General features: G+C 34.6%; 1 protein-coding gene across 1 annotated transcript in view; it reads left to right on the forward strand.

Annotated features, from left to right (window-relative positions):
- Positions 1-24,262, forward strand: part of LOC122803178 (angiotensin-converting enzyme 2-like) — a 476,585-nt gene that overhangs the window by 280,337 nt on the left and 171,986 nt on the right. The window lies entirely within an intron of this gene.

Consider the following 24,262-nt stretch of genomic DNA (forward strand, 5'->3'; position numbering starts at 1 on the left):
CTTAGAGCATGACATAGAATGTGTTACCTTTTAACAAGTGAAGTCAGGATCTCCTTGTTGTTATGATAAACTCACCAATAAGTTGCCATAAACATCAATGTTGATGAAGGCATATAAACTTGAGATTAATTTCCAAATAAAACAATGGCTTACTACCACTCAGAGGCCCTCAGAGTTGATATGTTCTCTACTTTTAAGCTTCTTAATGGTATGCACTTCCCATTTCTGGCAAGGTCAAGAGTCCTCAGCTAGCATCTTTCCTTGATCTGCTATGTAGCTCTACAAATTCCACAATGCTCTTTATAATGTAGAAACAAACCATTTCTACCTGTATCATCAGAGTACTGAACTCATTACATTAATTATCAGAGAAGTTCGATACAATGTAGAAGCATTACTTAAAGCCTGAAATGTAACTGTGGAAGAGGTGGAACATAAGTGGTGAGGGACACAATATCTGGTAATTTTTTGGCATTTGTTTGTTAAATCTTACAGTGGATATAAAAAGTGCACATACCCCTGTTAAAATGCCAGGTTTTTGTGATATAAAAAATGAGACCACAATAAATTATTTCAAAAATTTTCCCATCTTTAATGTGACCTATAACCTGTACAATTCAATTGAAAACAAACAAATCTCTTAGGGGAAAAATATAAAAAAAAAAAAAAAAAAAAAAAAAACATACAATAAGCTGGTTGCATAAGTGTGCACACCCTTAAACTAATACTTTGTTGAAGCACCTTTTGCTTTAATTACAGCATTCAGTCTTCTTGAGTACACACCTGTCATCAATTAAAGAGACTCTGATTAACCCCAAATAAAATATGCAAACAGGAATGTAGTTCAGCTGTCCTAGTAGGATTTTCCTGACATTTACTAATTTGCTGCTACATCAAAGCCATGGTTTATAGAGAGCTTACAAAGCATTAAGGGGATCTCATTGTTGAAAGGTATCAGTCAGTAGAAGGGTACAAAAAATGTTCTGCAGCATTGGATGTATCATGGAACACAGTTAAGACAATCATCAAAAAGTGGAGAAAATATGAGACAGCAGTGATGTTGCAAAGAACAGGACATCCCTCCAAAATTGATGAAAAGACAAGATGAAAACTGATCAGGGAGGCTGCCAAGAGACCAACAGCAATGCTGAAGGAGCTGCAGGAATTTCTGGCAAGTACTGGTTGTGTACTACTTGTGACAACAATCTCCCATATTCTCCATATGTCTGGCCTATAGGATAGAATTGCAAGATGGAAGCTTTTTCTAACACAGAAAAACATCCAAGCCTGGCTAGAATTTGCAAAACAATACATCAAGTCTACCAAAAACTTGGGAAAATGTGTTATGGTGTTATGAGACCAAGGTTGAACTTTTTGGCCACAATTCCAAAAGGTACGTTTGGCACAAAAACAACACTTCTCATTACCAAAAGAACACCATCCCCATGTTGAAGCATGGTGGTGGCAGTATCATGCTTTGGGGTTGATTTTCTTCAGCTGGAACTGAGGCTTTAGTCAAGGTGGAGGGAATTATAAACAGTTCCAAATACCAGTCACGTTTGGCCCAAAACCTTCAGGCATCTGTTAGAAAGCTGAAGATGAAGAGGAGTTTCACCTTTCAATGCCACAATGACCCCAAGCATACATCCAAAATCAACAAAAGAATGGCTTCACCTGAAGAAAATTAATGCTTTAGAATGGCCCAGCCAGAGCCCAGACCTTAATCCAATAGAAAATCTGTGGGGTGACCTGAAGAGGGCTGTGCACAAGAGATACCCTCACAATCTGACAGATTTGAAGCACTTTTGCAAGGAAGAGTGGAAGAATATTGCCAAGTCAAAATGTGCCATGCTGATAGACTTCTATCCAAGAAGACTGAATGCTGTAATTAAATCAAAAGGTGCTTCAACAAAGTATTAGTTTAAGGGTGTGCACACACAACAAAGTATTAGTTTAAGGGTGTGCACACTTATTCAACCAGCGTATTGTATGTTTTTCAGTTTTTATATTTTTTCCCTTAACAGATTTGTTTGTCAATTGAATTGTACAGGTTATAGGTCACAACAAAGGAGGGAAAAGTTTTAAAATTATTTATTGTAGTCTCATTTTTTATATATCACAAAAATATCACTATGTCAATGGATGAAACCAACTCCTAGTACGGAAAGTAATCAAGAGGCAAAACCAAGGAGGCGGTAGACACGGCAGTTAGAAGATAACTTGAGTTTAACGAAGTATGAGCGCTTTTGCATTGCTTCCACAATGCTTCTTCAGATACAGTAAAATCACATCTGAAAATACTTGTATTTAAGTCTCCATAAACCAATAAAAATACTAGGAGCAGTCACATGACATATAAAACAATCAGCTGACTCTTCAGTTATACTAATCACCTGACCTAAACTCCAGCTTGCAAAATCCGAAATAGCACATTCATCATAAAAAACAAATATAAAACATTCAGCCTATAATGCAAAGCTGAAAAACTGGTAAAATTAACATATTAAGTACCTAAATAAAATATACATGCATGTTTATATATAACAAACAATTCTCATACTATCAAAGGCATAATCATATTAATAGCACTCAGACAACCCTGATGGAAGTCATAAGCACTAGCAAATAAACACATACAAAGCTGCTCAATAACTCCTTCAAGATGTAAACATAAGGTGTGCATCACTGTGTCATTTCTGTTTAAATTTCTAGAACTTTTCCATATAAAAAGACAGTTCATGGTAATACCCAATGATCAGGGAGTGACTTGTACTAAACAGTACCTATCTAAACACTCTGAGTACTCATTAGACATATAGATCTGGTATGCATGATGGTAGAGAGCATATTAGAAAACAATGTTTTCATGTTTAATAAAGCATATCTTCTACAGAAGCAGGGGGAGGCCATGGGTACCTCATGTGCCAACTCATATGCCAACATGGTTATGGCACAATGGGAGGGAGTCTTGAATGGCCACAGCAGGTTTTTTTCCACATTTATATCACTACAAACATTTTGTGGATGATATTTTTTTTGATTTGGCAAGGAGATGATAATACTCTAGATGAATTTTTGTTGTATTTAGGACACACCACTGACTTTCTTAACTTCACCATGCAGAAATCTAGTGAGACAGTTGATTTTTTGGACATACACATATATCTTGAAACAGGTATCATTAACACTAAAATACATGGGAAAAAATGTTGGATTGATAGTCTATTAGAAAGACCTAGCATGCACCCTCCACATGTATTTGAAAATGTGCCTCAGGCGCAATTTCTGCAATCTTCCTTCCTTACTAGTTATGACCAACATCTAGATAGTGTTTTTCAAGAAGTTACAGCTCACTTAAGGAATAGAGGATATTCATCAGATTTATGTGAAAAATATGCCACCAAGGTTAAGAAGGAGAGGGAAGGGAGAGCCAAACCATGCAGTAGGGCACCCCAACCACTGAGGTAGCAAATGTTAACAGGTTGACTTTAACATATACTTCAGACAATATGCAGATTATGTAGATTATGAACATTATCAGGAAGAATTGGCACATCTTATTATCAGATGAACATATACATGAGTTTTGGTGGGTGATCACCCACAAGTAGCTTATAAAAACAGCAAATCCTTGAAACAGAATTTATGCTATAATGAATCAAAGCAATAAGTACAACAGATTTCGCAGAGGAAGGGAACTTACAGCAGTAGAAATTGCTATGCATGTCAATACATGGTCAATGGTGACACATTTATACACCCAGATACAGGGAAGGAATATAAGATGAAGTTATATGCGGATTATTCCACACATAATGTAGTTTACCTTGCTATATGCAAGGAATGGGACAGTTTTTATGTAAGAAAAACAAATAGAATGTTGAGGGAAAGAGTACACGAGCATACATATAAAACTAAGAAACAAAATCTTACAGTGGCCATGGCCAAGCATGTACATGACACTAACACAGCACATAGTTTTAGTTTTTTAGTGTTACAATGGTTGAATAATAATGTGAGATTGGGGAACATGGTGAACAAAACAGAACGAGAAGAGCAAAAATGGAATATTAGGTTACAAGCTGACAGGAAACATGGTTTAAATGAGAGCACTTTTTTGAAACCTTTTCTAGCAGATAGACCACATATTAGGTAATTACCTGTATTTATTTAGATATATGTTGTTTTTAGCTCATTTTCATGTATATCTATTTTTGTCTGCACCTGCAAATTATCACAGTAATGTATGCATTTGCCTTAGCATTTCATATTACTGTAGTTTAGGTGCATATCGGACACATAGATATTTGTATACATTTAAAGTTTAGGTTTAGGAATTTTTAACCATGTTTTTGCACATGGACTTTTTATGCAGTTTTGTGATTTAGGCATCTTCTTTTTTTCTCATTAGATTATCTACAAGCATTGTTTTGCATTATATGAGCATTTTTTCAGTTAGCTCAGTGAGATAAATTCATATTGTCATTGACTACTAGAGGGCACCTGTTACACTAGCTATCCTGTAATGAATTCACAGAGATACTCAAACCAGGAAGCTTACACTCATTCAGCAATTGGTTTGTAGGAATGTATGCATAAAAGTGGAGCTTTTGGTGAGTATAAATTAGAATAGAATTTTTTTTATGTGCAGTGAGCATGTTGGAAAACAGGAATGTTTAACTATTAGTCTATGCTCAGTGAGCTGATCCATGTCTTCCAGATATGTAATAGCTGACTTTGAAAAGCCATTAGAATGCAGATTCATTTACAATAGATAAACTTGTTGATTTCTGACAAGATGTGCTTAGTAAAGCCATGGGGGTGCCCATATAAGTATTTTTTACTTATTTTGCTGTTCTTTATATACACAAGGTTGTTGTTGATTAGATTTACTTGCACAGACTGTTTAACTTATTTTGAAATGGCATGTATATGCAGACTCATTTGAAATAGACATATTTGCTGATTAGTCATAAGTTGTGTTAAGTGGAAGCCATGGGGGTGAGAATATAAGCAGTTTTTACAAACTTTGTTGTTTTGTATATGGAAAGGTTGTAGAAATTTAAACAAAAATGACACAGTGATGCAGGCCTTATGTTTACATCTTGAAGGGGTTATTGAGCAGCTTTGTATATGTTTATTTGATAGTTGCTATGACTTCCATCAGGGGTGTCTGAGTGCTATTAATATGATTATGCCTTTGATAGTATGAGAATTGTTTGTTACATATAAACATGCATGTATATTTTATTTAGGTACTTAATATGTTAATTGTACCAGCTGAATATTCTATATTTGTTTTTTTATGATGAATGTGCTATTTGGGATTTTGTAAGCTGGAGTTTAGGTCAGGTGATTAGTATAACTGAAGAGTCAGCTGATTGTTTTATATGTTATGTGACTGCACCTAATATTTTTATTGGTTCACGGAGACTTAAATGCAAGTATTTTGAGATGTTATTTTATTGTATCTGAAGAAGCACTGTGGAAGCAACGTGAAAGCAGTCATACTTCATTAAACTCAAGTTATCTTTTACCTGTTGTGTCTACCACCTCCTTGGTTTTGCCTCTTCGTTTTTTTCTATCACAAAAACCTGGTATTTTAACAGGGGTGTGTACACTTTTAATACCCACTGTGTTTGTTTAATTTTTTTTTTAAACTGTCACATATGATGATGCTCTTAGGGTTTGGTATATGGTAATTTATCTTGATGTAAACTTTACTCAGCTAATTTTCTTTTTTGTATAGAATCTACATGGACCTGTTGACAGTGACTTATTTTTCTGAGATGATTTGCTTTTCTTGTCTACTAGTTTGCATGGGTTTGTTTATTTACCATGCTTTTCTATTATTTACTCATGTAACAAGCTGTGGTAGAAAGGAATTGTTTAGGAAGAGGAGAGGAAAGGAGTAGAATTACTACTTTTTTGTTTTTTTTCTTAAGTTGAAAGTAGACCATAGAGAGGAGTGATTATGTACTAATACTGGAAAAAATATAAATTTGTTAAGCACTTGCCTAGAACAATACCTGATCATAAAAGTGATTATGAGTACTTAATAAAATATCATTAATGATGCCATAAGTGTTGTCACAATCAGGTCTCATACTAGATAGTGCTATCCAGCAAAGAGTAGAAGCAGAAGGTACAACAACATTTTAAAAGCTGTTAAAAACTTGACTCTGCCATGCTTACAAATAAAACTGTGGCAGAATAAAGTTATAACAGCTTTTTAAAACCATTTTACCTTTTCCTGGAGCAGCATTTCATTTTTGACTGTTGTGTCTTGGAACTCTCCCGAATTTTGCCAAACATCCTTGACATTGCAACATACTTTTCCCTTTCTTGCATATATTTTTTTTTATTATTTTCTGGAGAATATTGCAGTGTGTCAAAAATGCCAGAATTAGATTTTCATGCTTACTATTCTTCAGACAATGCATGTTGAGATTATATTCAAGATGGAACCATGAAATCATCACTAGAAAAGAGCGTTACAGTTTTTTTCAAAGAAAACAGGAAAATTTTCTCTTCAAGCTACTCTTCCCATAAATTATTTCATTTACAAATAATTAAGTTTTTTAACGATCTTCTTCTTTAATTAAAACTTTTCCTTATGATGTCCTCCATTAGCATACCTTAAGATGAGGTGATCAAAATCATATCCAGATTCTTCTCTCGGGATAGATATTTAGCAATTGACATCTTCTCTTCAAGATCTTTCCATGAAAATAGATTCCTTCTAACAAGGAATGAAAAATCTTCAGGAAAATGGGTTAAACTGAACATATTTACTTAAAGAAATAGTTCAGAAACAAAACATCAATATTCAAGACATTGAAACCTCACTAACTGATATTGACAGAAGACTTCAAGAAAAGGAAATGTGCACTGACTCCATTCTTAAGCAAACAACTGATTAATTACTAAAATGGAAGACTTAAGAAATTGTGAAAAGAGATCTAATATAAGAATATTTGGACTTCTAGAGAAAACTAAAGAAGATGACAATTTCTTTTCTCAAAATCTGGATACATAGTTTTTAAAAACTTTCAAGAAAGTCTTTTATATGGAATAGAGAATGCTCATCATTCCTTGGGTAAACCACATTCCTCCACAAAATCACGACCTCCAAGATCTATCATAATCAAGTTTATGTCATATCTTGATAAAGAACTAGTCCTGAAATCAATCTGGTGTAAAGCTCCTCTTAAGCTTGATCACAATCTCATTAAAGTTGACAATGACTATGCCACTTAAGACTTTGGAAAAAAGAAATAAATGCTGACCACTGATCACATCTCTTAAACAAAATAACATTAAAACACAAATTATTTTTCTAGCAAGAATTAAAATTCTTCTTAATTCAAGGCCAAAATTTTAATACTCTTGATGAAGCTATATCCTTCATTAAAAACACCACTATTCCTTCACAAAAAGAAATGTAAGAGGCTACATATTTCCTTAAAAATATTTTCTGAGAAACAGCAATGGTCTGAAGTCACAAATAAAAAAAGAAAACCGTTCATCTTACTCTCAAAAATGACGATTTGTTTCTACAATATTATACCATTCTAACATCATATTCTATACGTACACACACACACACACACACACACACACACACACACACACACACACACACATATATATATATATAATGTGACTTTAAAAAATGTGCATCTCCAAATTACTCCAACAATACGTTTGTCATGTGATATTCATGTGTTTATTACTATAACATAATCAATTAACATTTGATATTCCTGTTAGTTGTTGCTTACATATAGAACTTGATTGCTTACATTTATTCACTTTTGAATGTTATTTTACTGAATTTATTAATTTTGTTCCTATATATTTAGAAATCTTCAACGTCAATTAAAAATTATAGTCCCATTTAAAACATTATTTTAGACATGCATTTAAGTATTCACAAACACTGTTTTCTTCTCTGTTTCTTTCCTAACATTTATACTTTTAAAATGACCACCACATCTGTACTTATTCTATTCTATTATATATTATGTCAGCAACTACCATGATTTTTAATATTGTAAAGGGGAAAATTTTATTAGATGCTTCTGTATTATTTGTAAGGATGACATTTTTATTCAGGAAAGAAGAGTTTTCTGCAGTCTTTTTATGAATAGAAATTATCCACTGCCATCGTTAAAGAGTATCTTTATGGAAATGAATGGGTCATGCAACTCAAAGTTCCGACTAATAGTTAAGTTTGGGTTTCAGCAAACATCCAATCAACAAACATCCAATCAAAGTATTGGTTTGGACAGAGCCCTCTGGTCTTCCAAAATTGTGCTTTGAACCAAACCCACTTGCAGACCTACCAGGAGAATGCTGTAGTTTGGACCCTCAGTTTTCCACTTCCTATTTGTTTACACCAGAAACAAATTGGAGGCATTATTTCTGAAAACTGGGACATTATATGTAGTAGCAGAAAATTAACTTCACTGTTACAAAATACACTGACTTTCTCACACAAGAGAACTAAATAATTGCAGACCTCATTTGAGCATTCAGTACAAAATTTATGATTGAAAATTCTAATGACACTGATTAGCCTCCAGGTATGTTTGCCTGTGGCTCATGCGTGGTTTGCAATTTCATCTACAATGGCTCAAACTATGTTTCTTAGCATTGCAGACACATTTTCTTCTCTGCTTTTTCTTTTTTACATAGTTGAAAAAGTTTTTGTTTGCATTTAGTTAGTTGATCTTCTTTTCGCAGAATATTTTCTTATACATATATATATATATATATAATATATATATATATATATATATATATATATATGTATATGTGTTAGTGTGTGTGTGTGTGTGTGTGTGTGTGTGTGTAGATATATATATATATATATATATATATATATATATATATATATATATATATATATATGGTCTATATTATATAAATGAAGCATTAAAATGCTGACTCACCTTTGATCGACCCCTATTTCTTTAAACTGCACAACGTCGAACCCTCAAATCATTGATTTCTTTCCAAGGGAAAGAACTTGGTAGCCCAAACACACACACCGCATTACAACAAACACTATTAAAGTGGGGGGCTTTGCCCCTAAACTCCCCAATGGGGGGGGGTTGTGCCCCCCACACCCTCCTAACTAAATATACTAACTCCAGAATTGCATTACAGTCAGAATAAGGGCAGATTTAAAAGAATGGCCAACTGATTTCTTTCCCTTGGAAAGAAATCGATGATTTGGCCATTCGACATTGTGCAGCTTTGAGAAAATTATTTTTATAAAAACTGTCATTTAGTTGAAAAACATTTTACCAACATATTGCTAACATTATAACATTATATCGGATGATCCGACTGATGAGCTCAGTAACACAGCATGTCAAGTCACAGCTGGTCAAGGTTTTTTTTTCATTTTACAAGGATTAACAGTATTTATTTGAGGAAATGGACAATGTATTACTGGACAAGAATCTTAAGCCTGAACGCAGAATTTCCACAAAGGACTTAATGACTTTTTTACTTTACTTTTTTTACTATTAAGGTTGCATTAAGGGGCTAGCTATAACTTTACATCTATGCCCACCATACTGAAAGCACTGCTTTTTAATTATATTACAGGTTTATATATTTAAATTGGACAAGGTGCATTAGTCATTTTACAAGTTCCAATGAGATTTATGACTTTTTACTTTGTACTTAATCCCAAACATTTCTGATGTATTATAGTTTTTTTGATGAAGTCCTGACACATTAAACAGATGAAAGTGCTCAAATATTGATTCACTGTCTCATCACTTGTCATTGGTGTAAAAAGTTGTTTTTTCATGTGATTTTATTTATACTTTTTCGGTGCAGTTTTGGTGATGTATATATATATATATATATATATATGTGTGTGTGTGTGTGTGTGTGTGTGTGTATGTGTGTGTCTGTGTGTGTGCATGTGCATGCGTGCGTGCATGTGTGTGTGAGTGTGTGTGTGTGTGTGTGTGTGTGTGTGTGTGTGTATGTGTGTGTGTGTGTGTGTGTGTGTGTGTGTGTGTGTGTGTATATATATATATATATATATATATATATATATATATAAATATATATATATGGGTTCATATGAATTCATCGAAATTACATTACATTGACATGCATTACATCGACACGGAATCACCGACAGGTCAGTTCATCGAAAGTTGAAATCACCGACAGTCATATCAGTGACAAAGGACCTGGACAGTTGTAATAGAAACAATAGCACCGAACACCGCAGAAATGGTTAATATAGTACCAAAACACATACACCGCAGAAATGGTTAATATAGTACCAAAACACATGACTATCAATTAGTGTTGTACAACATAAATATTTGCGTGACGTGAACACCCCGTGCTAAGCACCAGACAAAATGGCGAACATATACCAGTCTGCTCCAGGTGAGATAGGATTTATCTATCCCACAGTAAAGTCGCAAAGAATGAAGCCCATGCTAATTATAGATAACTACCTGTATTACTTAGAAAGGACAAGGGACAGTATACGCTACTGGGCCTGTAAATATAAATGTACACAGCACTGTAAAGGTAGGGCTGTGACCCACTACTTGCCTGACGGGGATAAACTACAGAAGTCTGTTCCTCATTCGCATTCAGCAGACCTAGGTGAAATGGAGTGCTATGTAGTTTGTAGTGATTTAAAAAGCAGGGCTAGTATGGCGAGGGACACTCCCTCACTTGTGGTGGACGATGCTGTAGCGTCGACATCATTAGCAACCATAGATTGTTTACCAAGTAGAGCAGCAATGTTGCAACAGGTGAACCAAGTTAGAAGATTACGGCGCGGTTCCACTAAACAGGCACAACTAATGCTAGACAGCATTGATTTCAGTCAGTTTAGTCTGAAAACAGGGATGTTTATACAGAAAGTGATGTCAGATAAAGTTACAGACACCACAGTGGTAGTATTTACTACTACAGATAACTTGTGTGACCTTAGTCAATCGACCATATGGCTAATGGATGGCACGTTTTTTAACAAAGGTGTGAGTATACGCCAGTTGTACAGCATTCATGGCATACTGCAACATGGAGAGGATATGAAATTTGCTCCACTTGTGTATGCATTCATGTCGAAAAAATCGCTAAAAGCATATAACTACCTTTGGAGTTGCATTTTCTACTTGCTGACAGCGAATAAGTTAAATATTGATGTGAAGTATGTGTTGTGCGATTTCGAAATAGCTGCAATGAAAAGTGTGAGACTTAACTTTTCTGAAGTACGTTCTAAGGGCTGCTTGTTTCATTTTGGGCAGAATGTCTGGAGGAAGATACAATGCTTAGGTTTAGCTGGTGTATATAACAAGTCACAGCAATTCCAGTTAGCTGTGAAATCACTTGTTGCTTTGGCTTTCCTACCTGAAGATAGGGTGAGGGGTACTTTTGAGGAGTTGAAGAGTAAGTTTCCAAAGGAAGGCAAGGATATTGTGCAGTACTTTGCAGACTGGTATATCTATGGCAAAAAGCGTAAATTCCAAACAAGGTTTACGTCTGCCATGAGATTCCCGCCGTTGTTCCCTATTGGAATGTTTGTGAGTTAAATCAGTTGTGTTTACCTCGTACCCAAAACAAGGTTGAAGCTTGGCATCGTAGGTTAAAATGTCTATGTCTACTTTGTGATAGGGGCAATGATTTACGGTACCTACTGCATACACTATGTTGCGAACAGAATCGCATGGATGAGCTGAGGGTATGGTTGTCTACAGGCTGCCCATCATCCCCCAAATGTAGAAAATTAGTTTTCCGTCAGCAGCGATTTCAGACTCTGATTTCTAGTATGGGCAGTTACTCTGAGTTCGTTGAGGGTATCGCAAGATTATTAAAGATGTACTTTACATTTTGTATATATATTTTATATTCATATGCGTATTTTACAATATTCTTGTCATATATGCCTTTAAATTTTCAAAAGTTGTATGATGTCATTAATTGGAAAAAATTTTTTGACTGAGAGTGATATAAAACAAGCAGTTGAACAGTTAATTCTTTGTCTGATGAAGCAACGAAGGTTGCGAAAGCGCTCACCTCTCCTTTTTACTTTGTTTAAATAAAGACGTTATTGTGTGGTACCCGGTATAGTGCTTTCTCTCATATACTTCTCTTTTTATATACTGGGTTTTACCTGTATAGCCGTTTTGCTTTTCGTTTATTAGTTTATTTTTATTCGGCAAAAGGACACACGCGTCTATGGAGAACTTAGATACCAACTCATCGAATGATGGTCACCATCAAAGATTTCTTAGAATACTGGATGTTCCAAATAATCCACTACTTACAGCGTCTTTCAGTGAAAATATACAAGATAATAGAAACAACCAAGATCTATCAGAATTCTTTAACCAATATAAAAAAACTTGAGAATCTGATGTACAAATACAAAAGACTCCAATGGCAACGGTTACATCTGCAAGCATCACTAGACTCCAAAATTATTCCATGTGGTCTAAGAATACTGAATATGCCTACATATGGTGAGTCTTTTCCTATTCTTTTGAGAAAATGGCAAGAATTGAATTTACAATTCAGTACAACATATATGGATCTCTTAATTGACTTTTTTCTACCCATTGAGAATGAACTTAAAGCTGAAATCATTGCCACAGAATCAATTATTAATAAGAACTTTGTACAAGATACAGTTTTTCTAAAAATGAATGAACTTCAGGATAACATCATGTCATATGAAAGGAAGCTGCAAAACATTAAACTATCAAAACTTAACAGAGACAAAAAAGATTTTGCTTTAAATAATGTCTTTTCATGGCCCAAAGAAAATAACTTTAGACATCAAACTGTTTCTGACAAGGCAAGGAATGTGCATACTACACCTTTAAATTCAGATTCCACCTATGCTGCAGTTACACAAGGCACTCCCTGTTCTCTGACAACTGAAACAGCTTGTATGCAAGAGGAGAAGAACACCAGTTTAACTCTCCCTGTTTCTGAGTCTTCTGACCAACAAAACAGTAATTTAAAAGATAAAAACAGTAAATTAGGAGCTATTCCAAAGAAAACATATGCAGTTTTACCATCTACAAGTCATACTTCATCGACTCTAAGAAAGGAAGGAACTTCAAACATACAAGTGACTGAAAACACAGAAAGTATTTTTTTAGATGCCAGCAAACAAGGCGACTTCACTTTGAGAGTACCACTACCTTACAAGAATCGAATGAAACAATATGTATACAAAGGACAGTCACTGCAACTGGGTTCACTGGAAGGAGCAGTACATTCTCCGAAGAGGAGACGGACTTAACTACAGGTTTGATTTTGAACCTTTCCTCTATTATTTTAACACCGGAACAGTTGAATGTTTTAAATAAGGGCCTTTCATTTATACCTGCTAGAAAGGCTAATCTTACAGAAATGATTAAAGACCTTAAATTATTAGGCAAGAATTTGTCTCTAAAAGTTTTGTTCCCAAACAATGTTACAAATAATATGAATATGTTTAAACAGCCTAGCAATTTCATTCCTTATACTCCCCCGAGTATACAAAGATTCCTTGATATATGTGAAACATCTTTTAGGCAGATATATGATGATAATTTGAGTGACTATTACTATGGAAATCTAAATACAAGTGAATATAGAGCACTGAATGAACTAAAGAACTTGAATTCTGTCGTTATTAAACAGGCAGATAAAGGTGGAGGTATTGTTATTTTAGATAAGCAATTGTATGTACAACAAATGTATAAGTTACTGCTTAATAATGATACATACAGAGGAATCTCAAAAGTTACAGTGAATGCCATCATTGATAAAGTGTCTTTTTTGATTTTTGACTTATTAATTACCGATTTAATAGATGAACCACTGTTTAAATACTTTAATGTCTTGAATCCAACTATTCCTAAGATTTATGGCTTACCAAAGGTTCATAAAGACAGAAGTCTGCCACCAATGAGTCCCATAGTCTCAGGCACTGGTTGGTGTACAGAACCACTGTCTATTTATGTTGAAAGTACACTGCATGTGCTCTTAGACAAATGTGAAAATATTTTAAGAGACACCAAAATGTTTCTAGAGAAATTACATACTAGAATTGAAAGTTTATCAGATATTAATGACTTTGCTCTTGTTACTATGGATATAGAGTCATTGTTTACAAGTATCCCGAATACATGGGGCATTAATATGATTAGAAATTTTCTTACAAGAAATAATTGCTTCACCAGTGAAAAAGTACAACTTATATGCAGTTTGTTAGAGATTATTCTGGAAAATAATGTTGTATATTTTGAAGAACAATTCTTTCTGCAACAGATCGGCGTTGCCATGGGCACACCATGTGCAAATAGTTATGCCAATCTATCTCTTACATTCTGGGAACAAACACGTCTTTTCTGATAAGAATCCATTTATTAGTCAGCTTTTATGGTATACACGTTTTGTGGATGATGTTTTTTTATTATGGAAAGGCAATATATCTGAGCTTATATTATTTATTAACTATTTGCATACAACTACTGATTTTCTGAGATTCACATACAAATTTTCTACATCTGAGATTGATTTCTTAGATGTACATATAATTAAATCAGAGTTGACAGGTTTTACCAGCAAAATTTTTCACAAACCCACGAAGAAAAATACATACCTTCACAAAACCAGTATGCATCCTAGACACATTCCAAGAAATGTGCTCAAGGGGCAGGTATACAGAACACTAAGATTACACAACAATGATAATGATGCAGTACTAGCTTTGAATAAATTGAAAACTGATTTTTTAAGAAGAGGATATCATATGGATGAAATAGATAGAACTATTTCTGATGCTTGGACACTCAGGGACTCTAAATGTAAAGCGTATTTTCAATCTTCTAATTCTATTACATCAGATAGCAGTAATTTGAGAAATAATACACAAACTAATAGCATTAGAGCGTTTTTTCAGTATGCTAGTAATGTTAATCAGTATACTAATATTATTAAACAACACTGGCACATTTTACATGAGATTCCTTGTTTACATTCTTTTATTGGTAATGCACCTAGTTTCAGTTTCAGAAATAATCTAACATTAAAACAACAATTGTGCAATAAAGACGTCAAAAAAACTACCTATAACTCCAGGCCTTAAAGGTACTTTTCCTTGTAGGTCTTGTACTGCTTGTACACATATTCATAGTACTACACCATATATTCATCCTGTTAGAAATTTTACACTATACTCTCATTCATATGCAGACTGTAAAACCACAGATGTTATTTATTTTTGTTTCTGCCAAATATGTCATGCCTTCTATATAGGAAAAACAAATAGAAACTTAAAGGATAGAATATTGGAACACATACGAGACATCAGAAATAACAAAACTACTAGTGCGCTTGCTCAACATGTTTTAAACACTGACCCTTCACACTCTTTCAAGTTCTTTGTTTTACAACATATACATAGAAATGTGAGGGGAGGAGATATAGAAAATTTCACAGAGAGCCGAGAACAAAGATGGATTATCAAGCTCAATGCTGATAGATATCCAGGCTTAAATGGTTGTACATCACTGGTTCCATTTCTTAAAGCTAGACGCCTTCAACACAATTAATTTTTTGCATAAAATAAAATATATATATATATATATATATATATATATATATATATATATATATACATATATTTCTTTTATTATATATTTTGTATTATGCATTCTTTTTTATATATATTATATATATGCATTTTTTATATATATATTATATATATGCATTTTTATGAGATTATTTAATTGTTTTAAATTGGATATGCATAAATATGAATATACTATGCATTTTTATTTATATGCTTTTTTATATATATGCATTTTTAATGAGATTATTTAACTGTTTTAAATTAGATATGCATAAATATGAACATACTTTACATTTTTGTATATGTATTTTATATTCATATGCGTATTTTACAATATTCTTGTCATATATGCCTTTAAATTTTCAAAAGTTGTATGATGTCACTAATTGGAAAAAATTTTTTGACTGAGAGTGATATAAAACAAGCAGTTGAACAGTTAATTCTTTGTCTGATGAAGCAACGAAGGTTGCGAAAGCGCTCACCTCTCCTTTTTACTTTGTTTAAATGAAGACGTTATTGTGTGGTACCCGGTATAGTGCTTTCTCTCATATTATTAAAGATGTAGCTGACATGCCTGCTACGTTAGCAATTCACTAGACTCCACAGTACTTGGGTGTAATACATACACGTTGTACATTTACGCAATTCACTAGACTCCAAATTAGTTGGGTGTAATACATACACGGTGTACATTTAATTTGAATATTCCTTGGGGAGTGTTTCACTAGACTCCAAATTAGTTGGGTGTAATGCATACACGGTGTACATTTAATTTGAATATTCCTTGGGGAGTGTTTCCGACATGTGTTTTGTATTACTGACACACTATATTCACTATCTTATGTCCATGAGGTACATTTCCATTTACTAATCAGTGGTATCTCACAGCGGAATGTCGTAGAAGTGACTGTCGGTGATTTCACTTGTCGATGAACTGACCTGTCGGTGATTCCGTGTCGATGTAATGCATGTCGATGTAATGTAATTTCGATGAATTCATATGAACCCATATATATATATATATATATATATATATATATATATATATATATAATATATATATATTTTTTATATATAAAACTGCCTGTCCTCTATCAGATCATAATTCTTTATTTCTATATCTTTCTATTAATTTTAAAGTCTCCCAGTTATGAATAGAATTTCACCTTATATAATCATTTAAAAAAATGGTAAAATTGTCACTGACATTAAAGATATTCCTTCTGAGTTTAATGATTACTATGCTTTTTTATACAATTCTAATAATAAACCCAGTTCAATAGCCTTAATAAGAACCTTATTAAGCCAATTACAAATTCCAAAATTATCAAATTCCAAAGATATTCTATTTAATTCCATGTCTAGAAGTCTCTAAAAAATAATTAAAACATATTAAATCTCCTGGTCCTTGTGATATTATTTCTGAATTGTATATTACCTAATATGATCAGTTTTACACAACATTCTTTTAGAAATTTAATTCAATTACTATATTTTCCTTCATAGAAATATTCATTTATTACTCCAATTCCAAAAGAAGGCAAAGACATTCTATGTTGTTCATCTTATAGATCAATTATGTTATTAAATCTTGTTTAGACATTATTCACCTCTATTTACACAGATTAAAACATTATTGCATCTTTAATTAATGATAACCAAACATGTTTTACATGTAGGAAACACAGAGAAGATAATGTTAAAAGATTATTACATTTATTATATTGTGTAAGTAATAATAATATATAAGCTATTTTTATCAGTCTTGATATTGAAAAAGCCTTTGATTCTCTGGACTGGACTTATCTTTTTGAAGTATTACATGCCTTCAACTTTCCAATACATTTTATTAATTTAATAAACAAATGCATAAAAAAATAATAAAGCTTTTGTTAAAATAGAATAATTCTCCTGCTGACTTGATCATAATTAATAAAGGGACCAAACAAGGTTGCACCATTTATCCTTTTTTATTTGCTTGAGCAATTGAAATTTTAGTAATGCAAATAAGACCTATCAGTTTACTTCATGAGATGAAAGTTGGTACTGACTGAATAAAAGTTAATGCTCTTTGCAGATGATGTCATGTTAACTCTGACAGACTTACATTCATATCTTGATATAGCGTCTTCCTAATTTTAGTAAAATTTCTAATCCGTAATTTAACAATCATTAATCTAAATTTCTTTTATTGAATAAATGCACTATCCTAACTTTTTCATCTTATCTTACATTTGTCAAAGAATTCCAACATCTAGTATATATATGGATTAATATTAACAAGGATTGCAATGAAATTAAAAATGTTAATTACTGAAAAAGTTTTAGCTATATCTTATCAGTTAATAAATTCCTACAATAAATTATTCCTCACATTTGAAGATAGGCTTCAATTAATAAAAATAATCTTACCAGACATGTCATATATTTTATATACTACTTCTCTTTACCATGATAAAATATGTGTTCTGTACTTAAAAAAATGTATGGATTCACAAAAAAAAGCTATATCTATATCTATTTATATGTCTATCTATCTATCTATCTATCTATCTATCTATCTATCTATCTATATAAGACCTTGGGACAAAGGAGGTATAACATTTCCTGATATTGAAACTTATGCTAATACTAATTAATACTGCTATTAATAAAGCATAGGTGATTGTCCTGATTCCAACTATATTGCTAACTGGAAGAGATTACATACTCATTTAATGTTAAAAAGTGGAAAATTCACCCTGCAATTATAATTTAATGAATAATTGTATATGGTCAGTGCTGTGTAATTATATATAATAATTTCTTATCCATCTCATATTAACCTGATTGTAAAAACAATAACACTAGCACGTTTGGTCAAATTGATTTAAAACTTTGGCTTAATTTACTAATTATTTCTACAAAATGAATATTACAATGTGCTCACTTTAATAAAATGTTCCAGTGGTAATCTTAGGATTTCCATGGTCAGTTTAATTGTTTTAATAACAATAAACTATAATCTTGTAGTGAAATGTTGATACAATATAGTGTTAGTCATTATAATTGTTTATTGGTTGAGGGTATTCGAATTGTATTCAAAATTGTTTTATGAAACTATATTATATCAAAATAGTAACCCACCCAATTAATCTATTATTTTAATTGGATCATTTGCAAACATCGTTGGTGTAATATTATTTCTGATGCCTATAAAATTCTTTTAAATTGCATTTCATAAAACATGAGAATATCTTTTACAAGATGATGCATTGTCTGTTTCTGAATTTAATAAATCATTAATCCTTTTCTCTGTTACAAAATTTTCTTCAGTTCAATACTGGTATATTTCTACTTAGAGATGTATACACAGATCTTTTCACACTCTAAATGAATTAAACACATTTTCTAAAAGTGTTTGAGATGTAACCAAATAACCAAAGATAATTGACATCATATTATTTTTGATTATCCTCTCTTTATATGTTTCTGAAGAAATACAGAACTTTTCTTCAAAGCCTTGTGAACAGACAAAATAATTTTAGATAAACTGATAGTACTATACAAATTTTCTTCTAACTTTGTCTTTAAGAAAAAATCACTATCTACTAGCAAAAAAAAAAAACAAAAAACAAAATAAAAAACTAAAACAAAAACAAAGCACCTCTCTTGAAATGTACTTTGCTTTTCAAAGAAGTTCTTCAGAAAGAAATTACCATTAAAAAATTAGATCAACTTCAGTGCCTGTATTCTTCAGTCCCTAATTTTGAATGTTAGTTATTTTTGGATTTTTCCAGAATTTTTAAGCAAAGAAGTTGCAAGGTATGCTGTAGTCTGACAGCACTCTCTAATTGTTTTATTGGCTTTTGAAGCCTGTTAAATACTTTGCATGCATGTACTATTCTGTAGCTAGTAGTCCATGGAGCAGATAAAGTTCCTTTCAGTACAATTGAATTACCATCAAAAATTAGATAATGTCTAATAATGCAATCTAGTCTCTGATCATAACCTTTATATATGTAATCCTGACATGGATGCCAAGATTTACCTCAAGAGCAACATTTCTTGGTATCCATGTCTTAGATACATAATAAGCTAGTTATGATTGCAGACTCAATTATGATCCTCTGCATTAAAGGTGGAATCCACCTGGTGGTATTAAACTGCTTAATATCTCTCAACGTTATTGAAAAAGCATGGACATTGGACAGATGTTATTAATGCAGGAGAAATTACTACTGTTATGGGATCTGATTATGGTTAATGTTATATTATGCTATCGACCTTGACATGGTGCTATGATTTTTACCTGTCTACCAACTATTACTGTCTCAGAAACTTGCTGTTACCTGTATGATATAATTTCTGCATATGATCCAAACAGAAATATGCTAATACTACAAAACAGCATTTTTAATGGAAGCCTGTTGGGTGGGAATAACTTCTGCACCTCTTACTTCGGAAATCCACCCTCATACCAGTTACCACCAAAGAACAGGCCAACACTGCATTCTCTAAAGCTTCAAAGGATCCAAACAATATCCCAGGATACTACTTAAATAGCTTGAAACAGGTCTTCTCAGGGACACTAGGATCTCCATTTAACCATAGCCTCCAGACTGGCTATGTCCCTTTGGAGTGGAGGACAGCAAGATTTATCCCTCTGCATAAACAGGGACCATCAATAGACTCATGAAATTACTGACCTATAAGTTTGACTAGTCATATGCAAGGTCATGGAAAGAATAATCATGGAGTTAATAAATAATGACATAGGAAACCCCCAAACACTGGACCCACTCCAGTTTGGTTTTGTCAAGGGCAGATCATATGCACAGTCTGGATGACTTCTTTGAGAAACTCACTAGGATCATAGGAAGTTACTAGACTATTGACCCTGAGGCCCTTACAAGCCTAGCTAAGAATTTAGCCCATATTCCAATCAGTTAGCACCCTATACCACTGTCCAGCAAGGACACAGATGGAATCCCAGGGGCATATTTTCTGTTCCCCATCCAGTTATCCAGGTTGCACTTAAAAAGGGTTAATGAAGTACTCTGCTTTACATTTAAAGGGAGTCTATTCCACGAAAGGGGGAGTCTCTGGGACACAAATCTGTATTGCCAACAAGTTCTATTGATGTCACAGGCCAGGTTGAGGTCTCACGTGCTGGTTACTGGAGTGGAGCTTGACTTGCGGATATCAAGCAGTCTCATCAGGGTGGGGTCTGAGGTTGCTTTGTATGCCAGACAGAGGTCACCTCTGAGAGGTATGCAGGGGACTGAGTAGAGGGACAGGGCTTTTAGCCTATCTGTGTACGGTAGATGTTTGAGGCCCTGGATTTTCCGGGTGAGGAACCTCTGTGGTCTCTCCAGCTGCTGCATGTGCTTTGTAAGGTACATGCCGAAAGGGGCATTGTACTCAATAATGGGTGTTATAAGGGAAGAATACAGGGATGTTATGACCACCTTGTCCCTGGATGAGACACCCTTACTAATGAGGTGGGCCATGTAGAAAGATTTCTGTACAACGGTGGGAATATGGTGGTCAAAAGTCAGTTTGCTATCAACTTGGGTGCCCAAGTCCCTCATTATTGATTGTGTGCTTAGGACCTTATTATCAATGTGATAATTTATGGGGATGTCACTCTCCCTAAAAGGGATGATGATGCATTTTTGGGCATTCAGTATGAGGCAATATTTCTGGCACCAGCCATTTGTTCGGGTGAGACCCTCTTGGAGGATGCCCACATCTTTAGGGGAATTGATAACAGCACCCAGCTTGCAGTCATCTGAAAACTTGGTCAGCCATAGCCCACTATATTTGGCCTGCACTTTTGAGAAGTATATCCCAAACAGCAGAAGTCCCAAGACTGATCCCTGGGGTACACCACTTGTTACGGGTCTACTACTTGAGATGGCTTCCCCTATTTTGACTAGGTGGGTTCTATCACTGAGCCAGTTTGCTACCCATCTGGTAACATATGGATTGATGCCTAGTTGGGAGAGTTTATCTATGATGCCTGAGTGGGGAATAGTATCAAAGGCCTTGGCCAAGTCAAGGTAGGTGGTGTGCACTGTCTTCCTCTCATCTATGGCCTTGGTGACTGTCTAAAAGAAGTCGACCAACTTTAACAGGCATGACCTCCTCTTGACAAAACCAAACTGTGCGGAATCAAGGGTCTGGAGGTCACCAATGTCCTTATTAATGAGGTCCATGATAACCCACTCCATGACCTTGCAGATCAGGCTAGTTAGGCTAATGGGTCTATAATTTCCTGGATCGGTGGACACTTTACCTTTGTGCAAAGGGATGACAGTAGCTGTCCTCCACTCAGTTGGGATGAAGGCAGTACTCAGGCTTTGGTTGAATAGGGTGCCTAATGGTACTGCAAGTTACTGCCTGAGTTCATGTAGGATGCAGCCTGGGATGTTATTGGGTCCCATGGAGGCTGTATTTTTTGCCTTTGGGAGGGTAGTGATGACTTGCTCCCTAGAAATAAGTGGGGGGGGGTCAGGTACTGGGGACATCCTGTTTTACTGATGGGGAGAGAAGTGAAGTTTTCACTGAATCTGTCTGCCAGCAGGTTGGCTATATCTACAACATTTGTGTATGTGGTGTCCTTGACCACCAGTTCTGAGCAGATCTGGGTGCTTCCATTGAGATTGTGGACATATGTGAAGAAGGCCTTATGATTGTTTTTAGTAGATGTGGCCAGTTTGGACCTGAAGTTTGCTTTGAAGGATTTCACTAGTGCTGTTATTAACTTGCTCATGCTTAGGAGAGATTGCTTCTAATTAGGCACCTGCTCCTTCTTGGTCCTGGACAGCAATGCCTTCCTTTTATTATAGAGTTAATTTATTGTAGATGTCCACCAGACAGGTTTACTTTTCCTTGAGGAGGATGATTTCATCCTGTCTGGTATTCCTGATTCCATGCAGCTTTATAAATGCTCATATAATACTTTGGTGTAGGTTTGGATATGTATGCCAGTTCCTATGTAGAGAGAGGGGTCTGCGAAGCTGTTTATATTTTCCCTCATGAGGTTGTAATCAGCTTTGGAGAAGTTTTTTTGTTTGACCCTAGCTGGGGAGGGGGCAGTGTCAGGGAAGATGGTGACTTCGAAAGTGACTGCTTTGTGGTTGGATCTTACCAGGAATGATGACACTGTTGGGATGCTGCAGTGGTTACTCATGTTGGTTAATATCAAGTCCAAGATATTTTCACCTCTTGTGAGGGTGTCAACCAACTGGTCCAAGGCATTTTCATTGACGAAATCAAGGAATCCCTGGGCATTTGTGTTTTGGCATGAGTATTTCTTCCAATCTATGGTTGGATAGTTAAAGTCACCCAGGATCAGAGTAAAGGATTGAATCTTGATAGATTCCAAGAGGTCCAAGTAAGTGGAGTGGACATATTGAGTCAAACTTGGAGGCCTGTAGCTAGCTATGATTTGAATAGGGGTCTTGTCAATTGTTAACTGCACCTGGAGTGTTTCCTGTGCATCATATTGTTTGATCAGCCTAGAGGTGTGTATGTCTTTTATATATATTGCAACTCCACCTCCTTTTGTTTTGCTGCCCATGGTTTGGGGTCTGAATGAATGATAGGATGAGTAACCTGATATGGCTGGGGTGATCTCTGCAGCTTTGAACCAGATTTCTGTGACTGCACAAATGTCAGCTTCTTCCAGGGTTAGGAATGCTTGCAATGAGTGCAGTTTCATGTTTAGATGCCTAGAGTTTAGCAGCATGACTTTTAGTTTACATTTTGATGACATTTTCATGTTGGTAGTTTTGACCTAATGGCATGGCATTGAGGGCTTACCTTGACCTGGATAAGGCATTTGATACAATTCTCCACTTAGGTATTATAGATAAAGTCACAAAACTGGGCATAAATCCCTACATCACCAGATGGATAGCCAAATGGCTCATGGACTGGACACATGTTGTTAAATCCAGATCCAGCAAGAGGTCAGTGTTGTGCCGCAGGGCTCAGTGTTGGGACCCATTCTGTTTGGAATGTACTTTTCTGAAGTCAAGGCTAATGTAGAAGACATTTGGCTGACCAGGTTTGCTGACAACTGCAAGTTGGGGCAATCACTGAATTTCCCAGTGATGTAGATATCTTTCAGAAGGGTATGACACAAACAAATGACTGGTGCCAGAGCCATGACCTAAAACTAAATGCATAAAAATGCATACTTGGACCCTTTAGAAAGTCAAATACCCCTGCAAATTACAAAATTAATAGCACACCTCTAAGAGCAGACTCAAAGGTACACAGATAGATTGTAGCCTGGACTTTGACCACCATGTGTCCACAGTGGTGCAGAAGCCATTCTATGTGGCAACACTTATAATTAAAGGTATAGAATCTGGATCCAAGGAAGTTATAGTTCCACTGTACCCGGCCCTCATTAGACCAGTAACTGAGCACAATGCACCTATTAGCATGTACTTGACCAGGTGTTTGAAACAGCAGGAGTGACCACAGAGGTTCCTTACAAAAAATACAACATGTCCTATGCAAATAGACTAAATGTCCTATCCCTTTACTCTGTCTCCTGCTGATTATTAAAGCGGTGATCTATGCCTAACCTACAAGGCATCCACGCATCCAGCCCTGATGGAACCGTTGCACATTTGCAAG

The sequence above is a fragment of the Protopterus annectens genome, chromosome 5.part1, assembly GCF_019279795.1.
Source record: "Protopterus annectens isolate FY-2018-M chromosome 5.part1, PAN1.0, whole genome shotgun sequence".
Lineage (NCBI taxonomy): Eukaryota > Metazoa > Chordata > Ceratodontiformes > Protopteridae > Protopterus > Protopterus annectens.